The sequence below is a fragment of the Hemiscyllium ocellatum genome, chromosome 17 (assembly GCF_020745735.1).
Source record: "Hemiscyllium ocellatum isolate sHemOce1 chromosome 17, sHemOce1.pat.X.cur, whole genome shotgun sequence".
In the NCBI taxonomy this organism is placed as follows: domain Eukaryota; kingdom Metazoa; phylum Chordata; class Chondrichthyes; order Orectolobiformes; family Hemiscylliidae; genus Hemiscyllium; species Hemiscyllium ocellatum.
Genome location: NC_083417.1, coordinates 41,572,806 through 41,592,514, shown reverse-complemented (window position 1 = coordinate 41,592,514; position 19,709 = coordinate 41,572,806).

Sequence of the window (19,709 nt, the reverse complement as noted above, 5' to 3'; positions counted from 1 at the left end):
CTCATGAATGCAAGGCACTGAGATTGCTGGATTTATCAAGAAAATTATAACATCATCTGCATACAGCGAGATCTTATGTAATTTTGACCCCACTTCTGGAGCTGATATATTGAGATCCCCACGAATGGCCTCTGCCAACGGTTCAATCACCAACGTAAAAAGTAATGGTGAAAGGGGACAGCCCTGCCGGCTGCCCCTAGAAATACTATAATTGCTTGAGCGTACCCCGTTGGTAATGACCACAGCGAGAGGTACACTGTAGAGAACCTTTATCCATCTTATGAAAACTTCGCCCAGACCAAACTGGTCTCGAGTATAGAAAAGGTACGGCCACTCAACTCGTTCAAATGCCTTCTCTGCATCTAAAGAAATCACCAATCCCTGTATTGACTGCTGTTGGCATACTTGATTTACGTTAAGCAGCCTCCTAACGTTATTGGAGGATCTGCGACCCTTTCTGAAGCCCGTCTGATCCTCTTTAATGATAGAAGGTAACACAGTCTCCAGCCTTAACGCAAGAGCCTCAGAAAGGATCTTAAAGTCTACATTTAAGAGCGAGGTGGGCCTGTATGAAGCACATTCTTCCGGATCCTTCCCTTTTTTAAGGATAAGTGAAATATTGGCCTCTCTCAGAGATGGTGGGAGATGAACATGACTGTATGAATCATTAAATATATTCAGCATCGGGCCTGCCAGTATACTTATAAATTCCTTATAGGAGTCCATCAGGACCGGGCGCCTTTCCACTCTGAAGCTGCCTCACAGCTTCCTGCACTTCTTGCACTGATAATGGGGCATTGAGAAAGGACTGTTGTTCGGGAGTCACACCCAGGAGATTCAGATCTCTAAAAAAAGGATTCCATTTTGGCCTGCCCCTCCTCACAATTCTCAGACTGATATAATTTAGAGTAGAATCTCTAGAACACCACATTAATTTTTTAGAATCACATGTTAGGTTCCCAGACCCTTCACTAATCGCTGCAATGGTTTTAGATTAGATTACTTACAGTGTGGAAACAGATCCTTCGGCCTAACAAGTCCACACCGACCGGCCACCCACCCATACCCCTACATTTACCCCATTACTTACCACTACGGGCAATTTAGCATGGCCAATTCACCTAACCTGCACATCTTTGGACTGTGGGAGGAAACCGGAGCACCCGGAGGAAACCCACACAGACACGAGGAGAACGTGCAAACTCCACACAGTCAGTCGCCTGAGTTGGGAAGTGAACCCGGGTCTCAGGCACTGTGAGGCAGCAGTGCTAACCACTGTGCCACCGTGCCGCATTTGTGGGGCACTTCTCTTTCTGGCAAGGTATGCTAAGTATTTGCCTGTCTTGTCACCATGCTCATATAGCCTTTGCTTTGCAAAAGCCAGCTCCTTCTTTGCCATCTGCGTGAGCACAGAATTTAGTGCAGACCGCAGTGCCATAATCCTCTGTAGTTTGACCAATGAGGGTCCGTCAAAGTAGGCCTTCTCGGCTGCCTTCAACCGTGCTTCAAGGAGACATTGCTGCTCACCCTTCTGCCACTTCCTACTTGTGGAATATGAAATAACTAACCCTCTGGCATAAGCTTTGGCAGTTTCCCAGAGAACAGATGAGCTATCAACCGAGCCTATGTTGATGTCTAGGAATGCCCAAAATTCCCTAGAGAAATACTCCACCAACTTGCTGTCCATGAGAATAAAGGGGTCCATTCGCCAGTACCTTGAATCCACGGTAACATCCTTAATTTTAACCATGAGGGGCACTGGAGCATGATCAGAGATGGCAATATTACCAATCGTACAGGATGCCGCCAGATCCAAGGTTACCGCAGAGATCAGAAAAAAATCAATCCTCGTGTGACATCTGTGCGGATTGGAGAAAAACGTGAAATCTCCACCTTAGGGTGGAGACACCTCCAGACGTTCACCAATCCTAATTCACCATACAAACCCAATAACTGTTTAGTTTGTGTAGAGGGTATCGAGGGACCTTTAGGCAACCTGTCTACTGTGGGGTCCATGAGGCAGTTAAAATCTCCCCCTATAATGATGTGCCGAGACTTGAAACTTATCAGTTTAGAAAAAGCATCTACCAAGAATTTAAGAGGATGAGCTGGGGGACACATTTAAAATGCCATATTCTTCCCCATTTATCAAGGCTTTAAGAACTACAAACCTCCTGTATGTGTCTTTAACACATTCCAACCATTTAAATGAGAGATTTTTCCTAACCAATATAGCCACTCCCTACTTCTGGTATTAAATGATGAAAAATAAATGTGCTCAAAGCCATTCTGCTGTAATTTCAAATGCTCCTTGTCATCCAAATGTGTCTCCTGTAACAATGCAATATCCACCTTCTCCTTTCTAAGACTCAAGAGTATCTTCTTCCTCTTAATTGCTGAGTGACTCCCCTTGATATTCCAGGTACACTATTTAATCAAATCATTAGCCATAATCTTCCCCAATTACATATATCTTCCAGAGAGGAGGAACCCGAACCACAAATTGCTGAGCCTTAGTATTGCACGATCCACCAAATATAAAAACTACATAAACTAAAACCACTACACTTAACAAACATACAAAATTATTTAAAATAAAAAAAACGACAAAATCCAGCAAACAAACCAACATATAAAGCGCCAATAGTGCTGAGTAGGGGAACTCACCCCCTGCCCGGAGGGGGCAACTACCCATCCAGAACTGCCCATAAATTGGCATCTAACCATCTCAACTACCTTCACTTCTCCCAGCTAGAGCTGCATTGCAAGCACAAGCAAAAAAGAATAAACACCCTATAGAATGTCAATATGAATAAAAAAAAATTCTTTTATTTAAAAAAAGGGGAGTAAATGCCCCACCCATCCTTTGGTATGTCCTAAGTTAGAAATTTAAAATGTACACCTTAACCACTGCCAGACACAGTTTGAACCAAATTATTATCAATAGAGGAAATAAAAGGGGGAAAAACAAAGCTCCAACCGGATTTCCTCCATTTCTTTTACAGAATGATAAACACATACCCAAGCGACGATATTTATACATACGACAATTGTTTAAGTTAGGTTAGTTTGTCCACAAAGTCTCTTGCCTTCTCCAATGTGTCAAAGAGATGCATGGATCCATCTAAGGTGATCCGAAGCACTGCCGGATACCTCAGCGAGTACTGAATCCCAAGCTCCTTCAAACTTTTCTTGACACCATCATACGATTTTCATTTCTGGATCACCGCCGCTGAAAAGTCCTGAAAAAACATGATCTTAGACTCCTCATAAATTAGGGCCTTTGGATCCTTTCCCTGGAGTCTGGAAGCCTCCATGACTCTCTCCTTATCTCAGTAATGATGGAAACGCACCAGGAAAGGACAAGCGCGTTGACCCAGACCCGACCTCCGTGCTGCGACCCGGTGAGCCCTCTCTATCTTCAGCCCTCTCATGCCAGTCTCCAAGTCAAGGAATTTCAGAAGCCAATCTTCAACAAATTCCGCAGGCTGCTCACCTTCCTTACCTCAGGCAGACCGATGATCCAAATGTTTTTTCTCCTGCCCCTGTTTTCAACATCATCCACTTGGTGACGCAAATGACGAGCCTGCGTCTTCAGGGCTTGGATCTCTTCCTTGAATGAACTGGCATCAGCTTCCACCACTGTGACCCTGTGCTCCACCTCATCCGTCCTCTTCTCCAGGTCTCCCAGCTGCTGCTCATGTTTCTGCAGCATGAGAGAGACTGGAGCCAGCTTATCTTCAATCTGTTTCCCCAACATCTCGCGAGATTTCGAGAGCTGGTTCACCAGGTCCTGGAGAGTAAGCTGCTCTGAGGCTGCTGCAGGCTGAGCTGCAGGCACGGCCTCCGAAGCTCCTCCTCCCTTTTTAGGCATTTTTGGACAGCTGAAAATACAGGTAAGTCAATTTTTAAATGTTTCCTGGGGCTCCACAATCTTTCCAACATCCCAAGAAATCCTGATGACTTGGATTGGGTGGGTTAAAGGACTGTCCTGCTCCTGCTGTGATGCAAAGCTCTGCAGTGTGATCTTCTCAGATCGCCGACATCTTAGATCTCCCCAAAAATATAACAACTTAACCTATGCACCCCTCAACTCACTGCTATCCATGTGCATGTCCAGCAATCACTTAAATGTCCCCAATGACTCTGCTTTCACCACCACAGCTGGCAAAGCATTCCATGCATTCACAAATCTCTGTGTAAAGAACCTATCTCTGACGTCTCCGTTATACCTTCCTCCTAATATCTTCAAACTATGACTCCTCGTACCAGTCAACCCTACCCTGGGGCATTAACTAGTTGCTGTTGCAGACTAACTGGACATTGAGGCTATAATACCTCCCTTTGTAATTTTTTCCAGCACTTCCTTACTGGGAGACCTCAGTCAGTCCGGTTTGGGAACAGCATCTCCAATACCATCACACTGAGCATGGGACCCCCCGCCCAGGGCTGGGTGCTTAGTCCACTGCTGTTCACTCTGCTGACACACAATTGTGTAGTGATGCACAGCTTGAATCATATCATTAAGTTCGCTGATGACATGACTGTAGGGGGTCTCATTAGCAGGAACGACGAGTTAGCATACAGAGAGGAAGTACAGTGGCTAACAGACTGGTGCAGAGCCAACAACCTGCCTCAGAACATGGACAAGATGAAAGAGATGGTTGTTGACTTCAGGAGGACATAGAGCAACCATTCTCCACTGGATATCGACAGCTCCCCCGTGGAGTTCGTGAAGAGCACCAAATTTCTTGGTGTCACCTAGTGGAGGATCTCATGAAGAATCTCACCTGGTCCCTCAACACCAGCTTCATCGTCAAGAAATCGCAGCAGCATCTTTACTTTCTGTGCAGGTTGAGGAAAGCCCATCTCCCAATCTCTGTTGTCACCACATTCTACAGAGGGTTCATTGAGAGTACCCTGAGCTGCTGCATCACTGCTTGGTTCAGGAATTGCATTGTCTCGGATTATAAGACCCTACAATGGATAGTGAGGACAGCTGAGAAGATCATTGGTGTCTCTCTTCCCTCCATTACAGACGTTTACACAACACACTACACCCGAAAGGCTAAGACCATTGTGGAAGACCCCACACACCCCTCAGTCAAACTCTTCTCCCTCCTGTCATCTGGCAGAAGATACCAGAGAATTTGATCTCTCATGGCCAGACTGTGTAACAATTTCTTCCCCCGAGCCGTCAGGCTCCTTAACAATGTATGATCAGATTCTATTCTGTCTTAAACTCTTTGCACAACTTCATATTGCTGCTTGAACAACATTTATTAATTATCATTCTTTTAATACACTGCCATTTGTATATCACAGTAGCTATTATCTTGACGTTTAGAAATTACTGTGCTGTCTTGCGTGTTTTGCACATCTTAGGCATTTTATGCCACCCTGCATATGATTGTGCAGTTTATGCTGTCCATTTTAACTGTATCAGTTGCATATGGTAGAAACGACAAATAAACCTACTCTTGACTCTTGACTCGACTCCTTTTTCATTCATTAACATGTCCAAGTCAAAATGAGGTCCATACAAAGGCTTGTGTCTGCAACCAGTGGCATTGTGCACCTTGAGGAAAACTGCAATGTCTTTTACACACTGTATTGCCATATCTGTAACAAGAGGGACTGAGATGAAGATGTCTCTCTTTTTGTATAGAGACCTTATATAACTGTGCGCTGCAAACTACAGCACATTGCTTATGTCTCCAACAGCAGCCTTGAAGTAGCTAGTCAGATGGAAGTTAAGAACTGTGCTCTCCATGACAACCCTATTTAATATTGACTTTCCACTGCTTTGATATTGCAGATGTGACTGCACTATTTGACAATACGATTCCTTTCATAAAGTAAAAATGTCCCTGCAATTGAACTGAGAAATGTCCCTGAAATGTCTTGGCAGATACGGCCCACTGCTGAGACCCCTTATTCCCTATGTGCTCACCCTGTTCCGACCAGCACACTCTGTTCTGTGTGATTTACGTTCAATCTCCAAGTCATATTCAATTCAGGCACTGGCGTCAACTAATTGTTTTAAGCTGATTTACATAATAATCTTCCTGTTCTGCATGTTCCTAGTGATTGATAAATGCAGATTTTTGGAAAGCCTCTTTGTGATTAATATTATACTTTTAATATGATAATTTGGAAATCTGAGTCATAAAGTGGACAGAACAATGTATAGCTTTGAAATTTTGTTTGTATGTCTATGTTGTAAAGGTTAAGAAGAGGAACACTTTATTTCATTTATGAGTTGTATAAGAGATGCCAACACATCTAGACATTTGTTTACATGCATTTAAATGAGCCTATAAAAAGTCCATGTGCTGAATAATTAAATGCTTTAGAGAAAAAGGATAGAAGAGAAAAACAGGGCTGTTGCCTAACTGCAAGGTGTCATATGTAACAGGGACAGAAACAGAAACATTTTCATTTTTTTAAAAAGATCATCTGAAAGGTCAGGGAATGTGTAGATTTCTTTCAGTTCAAAGTAGATCATTCAGAGGGAAACAGAGCAGCAGTGTAGTTTAACAGTCTTCAGAACAGTCAGGGCAGGAGAAAAGTCAAGTCATGAGTTGTTTAGTGCCAGGTAGAGAAAGCTCCAGAGATTGAAGACTGTAGAAGAGTTGAGGAATCAAATTAAAATTAAGTGAGTTGTGTTAGCAGTTTGCTTAAGGGTCTTGTGAAGAAATGTTAACTAAAGAAGATAGTTTGTTGATAGTGAATGTTGAAGTTTACCAGATTATTACCAAATACCAGCAGTGCCCACTGAACAAGATGTGGAGGTGCTGGTGTTGGACTGGGGTGGACAAAGTTAAAAATCACACAACACCAGGAAGTAAACTTGTTGGACAATAACCTACTGAACAAGGAACTTTAAAAGGAAATCAGTGTAATCCTTCACAATTTTGAGTATGTTTAACATTGTTATTGAGAGCAAAAGGATTGAATCTTTACTTCTGATACCTGTACAAGACCATTTCAAATAGTTCTTTGTTTCAGATAGTTAGCATTTCTTTCCCTTCTGTGTGAAATAAATTTTGATGTTCTTTTATTAAAAGTACATTGACAGCCTTGTGTGAATATGTCCCATGATGGACCACCACAGTTTTAAAAAAAGCAAAAATAAAAGCTATGGTCTATTAGCCAGACTCCACTCTGTGATTTGATTTGTCCAATGTTACAATCAGCTGGAAGCATATAATCCCAATGGCATTGATGTACTTAGAAGGCCAGCTGATCTAAAAATTAGTACTGCAGAACACCCTGTATATCACAATTTGTTTTTGTTAGCTTCAATGTTTCTCGTTCTAATGATATTTTTCAAGACAATGCCACTTTATTGTGAAATGGGCTTGCATATAAAGTGTAATAATTTTAATGAAGTGAGCCAGGTTCACCTCATAGATAATGACCTTCCCAATTGGGGCTGTTAACCTGGTCCAGGAGGGAGACCTGGCTGACTGATAAAAACAGGAGTGTCAGACATCCTGACACTCTGAGAGCTGGCTCTGAGGGAACTGAACCAGTGTCAAGGACTTTCCACCTGTAAATAAAGGGTGACTTGGTGTGGTTTGTGCAGGAGAGAGCACCAAGTATTTGTTGAGTTTCAATCTGAAGAAGGATTTTTTTTTAAAAGTTTGAAACTTTATACTTAAAAAAAACTTTCACCAGAGCAAAAGAAATGCACAATGAAGGAACGAGTGTTTTACATACAGAGCTTGTGGAAAGGCCAACTAGTGAACGGCTCTGAAACAAGTTTTTTTCTTAACCTAGAGATAGAAGGTTGACAGTTGGAGGACTTGAAGTTTTTTTTTAGCTAAAAAAAATGGTGCTTGGTTGTTTAAAAGGTTTTTTTTATCTTTTGTATGATCAAGCTTAAAATCCATGGGTAAGGAAGAGTTGTTCACTTTGATAATAAGGTGCTATTGAGAGCTTCTTTTTTTACTGAGGGCTTTCAAGAGACAAAGTGTGATGACTAGTAGGTTTAAAGAAGTGATTATGCAACAGTATCAGTCAGATGGTAAGATGGTTATTCAGACATTTCCTGTGGTTCTTCCTCTCTCAAACAGCTATTCCATTTTGGATCCTGATGAAGGGAATAGCCTGTCAGAGGAAAATAGAAGTGGCAGTCAGATTTTGGGCACTAAGAATAAATCTTACATTGTGCAAGGTTTGTCAAGATTTAAAAAAATAATTAGTATAGGGGACTCTTCTGTCAGAGGCACGGACAGGAAATTCTGCAGCAGTGAGTGTGACTCTAATATAGGATGTTGTTTTTCTGGTGTCAAGTTAAGGATGTCTCAAAATGTTTGAAGCATATTGTCAAAGTGGAGAGTGAGACACCAGAAGTTGTTGTACACATTGGTAAGAACAGCATAGTTAGAGAAAGACTTGAGGCTTTGCAGTGAATATAAGAGGTTAGGTGGCAGGTTTAAAAACAGAATGGCTTATGCCTAAAATGTCAATTCTCCTGCTTCTTGGATGCTGCCTGACCTGCTGTGCTTTTTCAGCGCCACACTTTTCGATCTGATCTCCAGCATCTGCAGTCCTCACTTTCTCCTAGTCACTGTAACCTTATTGTGAAGCCTCTTCCAAGGATGCCCACTTTGAAGAGGTTCTCCACAAGGATCTTAGTGAGTCTCTCTCTCTCACTGCACCCCTCACGTTATCTCCTCTGCCCTCAACCTCATCAACCATGCCCTAAAGCAGACCTGCTACTACAGCCATGTCTCCTTCTTCAGCAACAGCCCACACGACCAACCTATTCCGCAACATTCCTCATGAAGGACTCATGCCTGAAATGTCAATTCTCCTGTTCCTCGGAAGTTCCCTGACCTACTGTGGTTTTCCAGGGCCTCACTTTTCAATTTCCCCCTGGTACCAAGCTCTGATGAAGGAAGAAATAAAAGGACAGGGTAGATAAATCCATGGTTGAAGATGTGGTGCAATATTCAGGGATTCAGGTCTTTGGATCACTGGGATCTTTCTGCGGTAGAAAAGATCTGTTCAAAAGGGATGGGTTTCATCTGAACTGGAATGGGTCCAATACCCTGGTGGGGAGATTGGCTTGTTCTATTTCAGGAGCCTGTAAACTATTAGAAAGCGAGTTGGGGGGGCTTCCAAAGTAGCAGTGAAAATAAAAAGACAAATGGTTCTGAATCAGAAAAGAGTAAATTTATTAGAAAAGACAGACAAGAACAAGTCAGAGAACAAGGTAACTCTGAAGAATTAAACTGTATTTATTTCAATGCAATGGGTCTTCCAAAGGCTGATGAACTCATGTATCAGTATATGGGGCAGGAATCTCATAACTATTACAGAAACTTGTTTGAGGGAAGGATAGGACTGGCAGCTCAGTGCTCCTGGTTTTAGATGCTGTAGGAAGGGAGGCAAGGAGGAGAGGGGGAGTGGTGTTTTTGATTAAGAGAAACAGTATTACCATTATTGGATAGGATATTTCTGAGGGATATATGAGTTAAAATTAGAAATAAGAAAGGAATTGTACTATAGACCCCCCAAGAGGGCAATTAAGAAGGAAATATGCACAGAGATCTTAGATCTATGTAAGAATATTAGGGTTGTAAGAATAGGGGACTTTAATAAACATTGAGCAGGACTGGCCAGAGTGAAAGGTAAATCTGGTAAGATTAGGGAATAGTGGATGAAGAAAGATATTGAGACTCTCGTCAAGAATAAAATGAATCATATATTCGATGTAGACAACTGGGATTAAATGAATTTCTTGAAGTGTATGAAGAGTGTAAGGGCATTCTTAAGAGGGAAATCGTGGGAGGCAAAAAGGGAACATGAGATATCCTTGGCAGATAAGGTTAAGGATAACCCAAAGAGATCCTATAAGTTCATTAAGAACAAAACAGCACCCGAGAGAGAGAATGGCCCCTTAAAGATCAACGAGGTCAACTTTGTGTTTAACCACTGGAGATGGGAGAGATATTAAATGAATATTTTGCTTCAGTTTTTACCTGTTGGAAAATAAGTGAGGGCAATCAAAAGTGCTTCAGGCTCCCATCTCTGTACCAGAATATATGTCCTTATTTGGGCTGGTTAATTATTACAGAGAGTTCATACTTAACTGGGCCTCCATCCTGGCCCCTGTGTATCAACTCCTAAAAAATGCAATAGCTTTCAGGGAAGTAAAGAAACAGCTATCATCCTGTAACAGTGTTGGCACACCATGATCCCAAGCAAGATCTGGTATTGAGATGTGATGCCTCCCAGTATGACATCAGGGTCATATTAGCTCATAGGTGGCCCAATGAGGGAAGCACTTAATAGGCTATGCATCCAGGACTTTGACGAGTGCAGAGCATAAATATGCTCAGACTGGAAGGTTTGGCGGTCATATTTGGAGTCAAGAAGTTCCACCATTACTTTTTATGGATGTAAATTTGTAGTAATAATGGACCACAAACCGCTGCTAGTTCCACTTAAAGAAGACTATCAGCAGTACCTATAGTTTCAGGCTGAATTCAGCATTGGGCTCTAATACCAGGTACGTATAATTACAAGTTGAAACACCGTCCAGGAGGCCAAGTAGCAAATGTGGATAAGCAGATATACCATCACTGGAAGAGTCTGTAATGGTTTTAAATTTTCTGGACACACTGCCAGTTACAGCTGACAATATCAGATTTTGGATGCAGAAAAATCTGGTTCCGACAAAACTAAAAGAGCTGGTGCCAATGGGGGAAACCACAGGGCCCGTCACATCCATTATTGACACCATTTTAGATCAAGAGAGACCAGATCACAGTAGAGGATGGCATTTTATTGTGGGGAGTAAGTGTGATTGTCCAACCAAAGGTTGCCACTAGATATGGCTGAGCTCCACCAGGGTCATCCAGAGGTGTGCAAAGTGAAGGTGTTGGTGAGGGGTTATGTCTAGTGGCCGGGATTGGATGCAGATATAGCCTCGTTGATGGGACAGTGCCCAGAGTGCCAACAAGGACAACAATTACTGCCAGCAGCTCCCCCACATCTGTGGGAATGGCTGGGTAAACACTGGACTCGGTTAAACATTGACTGTACCATTCCTTTCATGGGCTCAATGTTCTTAGTCATTGTGGATGCTCACTCAAAGTGGTCCTAATGAAGAGCTTTTGCCTTAAACGTCGATTTTCCTGCTCCTTGGATGCTGCCTGACTGGCTCTAATCTAGACACAAAGTGGTTGGACATGCATAGAGCTCATTCATCAAAGACGGGGATGATAATAGATAAACTGCACTCATATTTTGCAATACACTTCTTCCAGAAGTGTTGGTCACAGATAACAGGTCTTCATTTACCAGTGGGGAATTTGAGTATTTCCTAAAGTAAATGGCATTCGTCATATAAGGACAGCTCTATATCATCCATCATCCAATGGACTGACAGAAAGAGCAGTCCAAATTTTGAAGGCAGCTTTAAAGAAATAGCCAATAGCTTCACTAGATACCAAACCGTCCCAGTTCCTATTTAAGTTTAGGACCACCCCATTATATCTATAGGAAAGCTCCAGCAGAGTTATTAATGAGGAGAAGACTCTACACCAGATTAAGTCTGGTGGTAGGGTGAAATGGCGTCAGGAACACCAATACCAAACACATGACTCTGCTAAGTGAGAGAGATAGTTTACTTCAGAGAAGTTTCATTTTGGAACCACTGGAATGGCCCTCCATGGGTAAGAGGCATGGTCAACATGAGGTCAGGTCCAATGATGTATAAAGTTCAGGTTGGTGCAATGATCCTGAACAAGAACATGGACCATGTAAAAGCTGCAAACTTGCAAATAGAGCAGCAACAAAACATACTTGGCCCCTCAGAACAGCTAGACAGGCAATCAGAACCTGTGGGTTTTCCCTCTCCATCAAGTATTGAACAGACCTCGGAATCGGAGATGGACACAGTGGATGTCACTGCCTCAATGCCTTTACTACCTGAAGAAGAGAATGAATTTCTTCCGAGACATTGTGGATACAAGGCAAGCTACTGTGCATTACACGCCATCTGTATCCAAGACAGAGTGGGAGGGACCTGACCCGGTTCCAGGAGGAACCACAACAAAAAAAGAACTGGCCTATGTCCTCAGAGTTGGGGAAGGAATGTAGTGATTGTAATGAGCTCAGCCAGGTGGAATTCATAGCATACAGTTCCCTGATTGGACCAGATTAACAGCCCCAATCGGGGAGCTCTGGCTGACAGACATAAACAAGAGTGTCAGGCATCCTGTTCACTCTGAGAGCTGACTCTGAGGAAGTTGGATCAGTGTCAAATGCTTTCCACCTGTAAATAAAGGGTGACTTGGTAATGGGATGCTAGCACCTATAGAGCTGTTTCACAAGATATTAGAAAGCATTGTGGAGCTCTTTGCATTTCCCTTTGCTGAGGTAGATCCACTTCTCTGTGCTCTAAACCCCAGTGGCCTTTGTTCAAGTGGAAGTGTCCCCATGGATCATACTTTTCAAACTCGCTCATTCCATAAATTCAGAAGAAATGACTAAGAACTTGCTGATCCTTTTTATTTTTTCTTAAAAATGTGTTGCTGGAAAAGCGCAGCAGGTCAGGCAGCATCAAAGGAGCAGGAGAATCGATGTTTCGGGCATAAGCCCTTCTCCTAGTTGATCCTTTTTATTGTTGACCTTTTTTTAGTAAGTCTGACCTTGGTTTATTGATTTCTACTAACAATTTTGATGCACAATCACAAATGAAGTTATGTTATCTTTGCCAACATATTTAAAATACAAACTATATTCAAGAATAGAGAAATGTTCACCCAGTTAAAGTTAAACTTTGTTTTGGCTGAATAGACACAAGTTGTACTTAAGAAAAATAGCAAAGTGCACTTATTGTTTATTGCTCATCTGTGTTTCTTTTTGGTTAATGCCTCTACATAATGCTGACACTAAGGAAATTACCCCTTCCACAATTTGAAAGTCAATCATTCAGCATGTTGAACTATAAGCATACATTCTGTTGTTCCATTTTGTTCCTACCATTGCTCACTTAATTTGACAGCTTTAGACTCTTTTCTGTTCATACTTTTAAAAATTATCTTCTTTGTCCTGAAAGTATTGCCGTATTGAGCTGGTTTTATTTCTGGAAGAATGTTTTAAACATGGTAACACTCAGTGCTAGCGATTGAATTTCATTGCACTCTGTTCCCAATTCAGTCATAATGGCCTGAAACTTGCATCGCTAGTCCTTGTTGGAACACTGCTCATTTTGCTTGTTGTGAATGGTGCTGCACTATTGGTAGATAACAATAAGAAATCGAAACAGGAATAGGCTTTTCAGCCCCTTGGGCCTGCTCTGCCATTCAGTAAGAACATGGCTGATCTGATATTCCTTGTGCCCACATTCCTAACCCTTGATTCCCCTACTGAACATCTATCTATCTCAGCCTTAAATATACACAAGGACTCTGCCCCACAACTCTCCAGCAAGGGGTTCCAAAGACTCTCAACCCCCTGAGAGAAAAAAATTGATCCTCATCTCAGTCTTAATTGGTGCCTTTTAATTCTGAGACTGTGCCCTCTAGTCCTCGACTCTCCCATGAAGGGAAACAACCTCTCAGCATTTACCCTGTCAAGCCCCTTAAGAATCCTATATGTTTCAATGAGATCACCCCATGTGTCCCGACCTATTTCACCATTTGCTCATAAGACTACCCCTCCATACGACTGATAATGAAGATGCAATCGTGAATATATACACCTGCCATATTACTCATACGCTGAAAATGTGTTGCTGGAAAAGTGCAGCAGGTCAGGCAGCATCCAAGGAGCAGGAGAATCATGTTTCGGGCATGAGCCCTTCTTCAGGAATTTTGACCACATTGCTGATGTGGTCTTATCAATGCCACAAATAAAATCTAAATGACTTAGACAAGAAAAACTAACCTTCCATGTACTCCCTACTGGCTTGCAGCCTTGACATGCCTCCTCCTCCAATACTGTCCTTCACTGTCCACTGGTGGGGCTGCATTTCCCTAGATTTGTTTTACCTACTTAAACATATTGATAAAATGGCTTCTCTTCCCACTTCCACACCATTACCTATGGTATTCTCCATGGATCTGTCCTTGACACTTTTTTTATCTACGTGCTCCCTTCAGCAGCATGATCTGAAAACTAAGTATCATTTTCCCCCATGCACTCTACCACAACACAACTTCCCTTGCCTTTTCCAGTGTCTCTAAACTGCTGCACTGTTGCAACTTGATTTGCACTCATCCAGTACTAGATGAGCAATACTTCCTGAAAGTAAATGTTGAAAGGTTTGAAGTAATCATTTTGGTCCACACCACAAATGTTGCCCTCAAGGCACCAATTACTCCCTTCCTCCCTTGAAACTGACTGAGACTAATCCAGGCTATTTATAATTTCAGTAGGTCTGGAAAAACAGTCACTAAGATCACTTATTCTACCTCTGTGATATTGCATTTCTCTACCCCTGCTTTAGCTCATCTGCCACTAAAACCTTCATTGTTGCTGTTACTTCTAGTTTTTCAATAGATTTCAATGCATTCCCAGCCAGCTTCCATGACCCCCTTCTGTGAAATAGTTGGTATCCGAAACTCTACAGTCAGTGTCATAATTCAGTTTACCTGTGACACAGAGCCTGATAATCTACACTGACTCCTTGTTAAGCAATATTTTGATTTTAAAAGTCTAATCTGCTGTTTCAAGTGCCTCCATAGCAGCATGCCTTCCATGTTTCCTTAACCTCCTCCAGCCCCAGAAACCTCAAAATGTACCACACTAATTCTGGCCTCTTGCACATCTGGATTAATTGTTCTGCATTTGATGGCCATTCAGCTGCAAGATTCCTAAGCTTTGGAATTCACTCCTAAAATCTGCTCTATTCTCTATTTCCTTCCATTCTTGAAGAAACTTTTTATAATGTGCTTATTTGCTCAAGGGACCTGGTGTTGAACTTTCTTTGATAATACTCTTGTAAAGCACCTTTGATAGAAGTGTTTTACAAATGTAGGCTGTTGATACATTGACTTAGATAATGATCAAACTCATGTAGTAGTTGACCGCCAATTTTTGTCGAACAATTCAAGCTTCTACTTACCACTCCCTCACTGCTGATATTAAGCTCACCTTGGTACAAACCTGCTTGCAAGAATCAGAGGATATACAGCATTGGAGATGGCTATACATTTCCTCTTCTTTGCACATGTCAACTTTTAATTTCAAGGCAATCGTCTCACTGGTGCACTCTGTGTTCCACTAATTCCACTCTCCAAGATAGCAACATGGGTCCAGAAGAAGCAATACAAATACAAGCAAGTCCAATCACAAAGAGATTTCAGTGCAGATAAATGATTGAGCAACAGCTAGAGAATTCAAGGTGCTGGAGAACAGTATTAAAGAATGGAGGAAGCTCTCTATACAGTTTAAACAGATGCAAAATGAAAAATATGCAAACAGAGGAAAGCCTTGCATGTGTCCACATTTGGAAGATGAAATTGCAAAACCAGAACCTTCAGTTTATTGAAGATCTGTGCAAATTTTCATCTTGAAACAAGAAAGAAGATTAAACATTGTAGATTTCAAAGCTAGCCCTGAATGGTGTTCCAGGCCTTCGAGAAGAAAAAAGTTTTGTATTGCGACATAAGGTAAAGATTTCACACCCAATACAAATCAATGTCAAACCTATCACAATTTATGATCAAATAACAGGTACAGCTTAGGGACCTGAAAAACACTCCTGTGAATTTTGACATGCCAACCACTCAAATAATGAGCATTGCCAGAGTATTGAAGGAATATTTGTGTAGACAACTCATCATGAAAAGTGTACACTCAATGTAGTGCTGTCCAACACTGGTAATAATCAGGAGAGGATAATCTGAAAATAACAAGTCATAAAGAAGGATGTATGAATGAAAGTGGTTTGAAAATGTGGCTGAAGAATATTTAAAGGTTCCAATCAGGAGAATTCTATAAAGAGTAAAGATCTTCTCATCTGGAGGATATTCAGATGAGACCTTGCTTTTGATGATATTTGTTGTGGAACACAAATATACATCATGTCTCTGGCGAGAAGAACATTTGCAGAAATCTTTCAGAGCGAATGTAAAGCATACCTTGTCTTGGAGCCTGCAGGATACAGTCAGGTGCACAGGAACAGGGCAAGAGGTTCCACGTTGGATATTTGCTGCCTCAGAATTCTCAGTGAAAGGCCATGGAGCTAGACTGTATCTAAGCATTGAGGTTAGGAATCAGGAAAATCCCTGAGCACTGCCCGCAGCAGTGGGGCTTCTCGAACAGCACACCAGAGAACATACCTGAGTGAAAAGCAGTTCCAGTGCCCAGGTCCAGCATGTCTGCTGGAAGTGCATCCCGCCACAGCTCCAGGTTTCAGAGTTGGAATGGCTAGCGACACTGTGGAGCATCCACAAGGTGGGGAGTATTGGGAATAGCACTATAGGGAAGTGGTCACATTGTTCATGGATTCCACAGGCAGGAAGGGAATAGGTGACCACTAGGCAGAGCAAGAAAACCAGGCAGGCAGTGCAGGAGTCTCCTGTGGCTATTTCCCTGTGAAACAGGGAGATCACTTTGGATACTGTTGAGGGGTATGGTCTTTTAGGAGATAGCCAAATTTGTTGTGCCAGAATTGGCTCTGTTGTGCATGTTAGGAGTAAAGAATGTAGGAATGTTACAAATACTGGAGAACACAGGGTTTATGAAAGGGAAAAACTGAAGGAAATCATATTAGTAAAGAAATGGTGTGAAGGAAATTGATGAGATTGAAGACAAATACATATATATCCAGGACCTGATAATCTGTATCCAAGAGTAGTTAAGGAATGGGCTATAGATGTAATGGCTGCATCACTGGTCATCCTTCAAGATTTGATAGACTCTGGAAGAACTATAGATTGAAGGGTAGCTAATGTCGACTCTACTTAAAAAGCAAGGCAGAAAGAAAATTGGGAAACCAGTCAGCCTGACGTCGGTTGTGAGGAAAATGCTAGAATCCAATATAAGAGATTTAATAGCTGAGCACTTAGAAAACAGTGGCAGGCCGGGACAGAGTCAGCATGGATTTACATAACCTCACCCTGATGAGTTTATTGGACTTCTTTGAGAATGTAGTTTGTAGAGTTGATGAAAGGAAGGCAGCAGATGTGCATGAGACTTTGGACAAAGCCTCACATAAGAGATTAACGAGTAAAACGAAATCACATGGCATTGTAGGTAGTATGTTGAAATAGGGAGAAAACCAGTTGGCAGACAGGAAACAAAGAGTAGGAATAAGTATGTCTTTTTCTGAATACCAGGCAGTGACTAGTGGGGTACCAGAGGCATCAGTGCGAGGACCTCAGGTATTCAGAATATACATTTATGATTTAAATGAGGGAACTAAATGTAATATCTTCAAATTTGCACATGACACAAAGTTGGAAGGAAGGTGAGCTGCAAGGAGGTTACAGAAATGTGTCAATGTGGTTTGGACAAGTTGTGTGAGTGGGCAAACGTACGACAGATGCATGCAGATGCAGCACAATTTGGATAAATGTGTGTTTTTCTTCACCCAGAGAGTGGGGAACCACAGAAAGCAGTAATGGCCAAAACATTTTGTGATATCAGCACTTGGAGCTAAAGGGATCAAAGGATATGGGGGATAAGGAGGAACAGATAATGGTGCTAGATGATTAGCCATTATCATAAAGAATGGCAGAGCCTGCTTAAAGAGCAGAATGGCCTATTCCTGCTACTATTTGCAATGTCTGTGTTTAAAAGAAGATCTGATGATTCCATGCATCTGAGAGAGGAGTTAAAAGAAGCTCAGAGCAGCATTTCCTATGTGCAGCTGAGAAATATTAGAGAAAGCCAGGAGCAGTGCCGGTTAAAGTGAACAAAAAATGTAATTGTGTCTTTGAGTGAGTGCCATCACAGGATTTCAGTGGAATACACTCTCACGGGAAGAGAGTGAACTATAAGAATATGAGCTGTTATTGAAGCAGTGCACGATGGAGCATGTTTTGGAAGAGTTTTAAAACAAGGTCTTCAAAAGTGAAGAGTAAGAAGTCCTTGTAAATGAAACCAAGTTTTAATGAAATTTGTGTGTCTCATCAATACCTAGGAGATTGCTGAGAAATCGATGGGATCAGCCTTGACCAAATTAGTTGTTTGATGTGCTTTGAGAGTTGTTAGACCATGTTTTGTCTGTTAACTCATGTTTACCTTGTGTTAATTCTGAATATTAGAGTATAAGTTGTATCTATGAATATAGTACGGTATTTTACCTAGCCTACCCTTTTATATTACAGTCAATTTTATTTGTTAAAAAGACAGTTTTCAAGACTGGAAGCAACAGTAAGCTTAAAGTATGTGAGGTTAAGCTGGATAAATTAGGTTCCTATATAAATCAGCCATAATCGACCTGAATGAATGAGCTTAGGAGGTGTGGGGGAGATGAATGAGTTATATCTGTTCCCATGTTCCTAAAACTTCTAACTTAGATAAAGCGATTAATTATTTATGCTTTAATTTTTAAATGCAGTTCTTATACTGAACTGTAATATTTACTGAAAAAAATCTGACTTAAATTTACTATAATTTTGCCATATAGTGTATCAATATGATATTATCTGATCATATTAAATTGCCATCATCCATATTTTATCTAGACATTGTAGGGTTACCAGCTTGAATAAATAAAATTAAATTCTAACGGCAATAATAAAGATTTGTATTCAACCTCTCATCTTCCAAATCAAGGGGGGTACATGGAGAACATATTGCTCATATTTATTCAAATGCTGTGTTGGAAATTCTGTGAAAGGAAATAAGCCAATCAGTGACAAAGCATCCATCAAATAAATCTGTGACACCTGACCCTAACTCACCCCAGTTTTATGACTTTCATATCTTTGAAGGTATAAAGGGAAGATAAAATATGACAGGCGCTGTGCTTTGAAAAAGGTCTTGTTTACTTTAATTTTGATCCCCAGCGAGACACAACATTGTAATGAATTTTAGTTATGTTTTGTAAAATAATTGCATCTACTGTTCAGAACTACTTCACTAAAAGGAATTACACAATCAAAGTATTTCTAACAATTTGTGGCTGAAATATGTGTTTGTCCTCAATTCTTCAAAGTCCAGCCATTACATAAATCTGAATTTAGAATTACTAAGCTTGGAAGAAATAACTTAGATTAAATCAAATTTCTAAATAATGAATATTTTCAAAATATCTCTGCACTGGAACAGTCACCAGTATGAAAAATGAAGATTTGCAACTGAAAAACACAGACTCATGCAAGGAGTTTAATCATGGCAAGGACGACTGCCACTCACTCATACTGAAAACATTTGTTCACAATTTTATTAAACAGCTGACCCAAATTCAAAGTTGACTTAATAAGTCATTCATTATTCGGCGTCAGTGCCTTCAATGTTTCTGTATGTTATAGCTGAGAGCATGCCTGTCTCTGTGACAATGGTTTTGGACTTGAATGCTTGAAGTTTTATGAAAGGTTTATTGGATTTTGCAGTCCCCAAAGGGGAAACCCTTAAAATGTCTCTGCAATTATAAGTCTAATAACACGTTCAGCTCTTGGACAAAGCCTTGACTTGACAAAGATAAGGAACTGGAAGTTGCACAGTCAATACAAAGCTATTAATCTTTGTCACCTGGCTGTCACTGTGGCTCAGCAAAACAATGTAGTTTC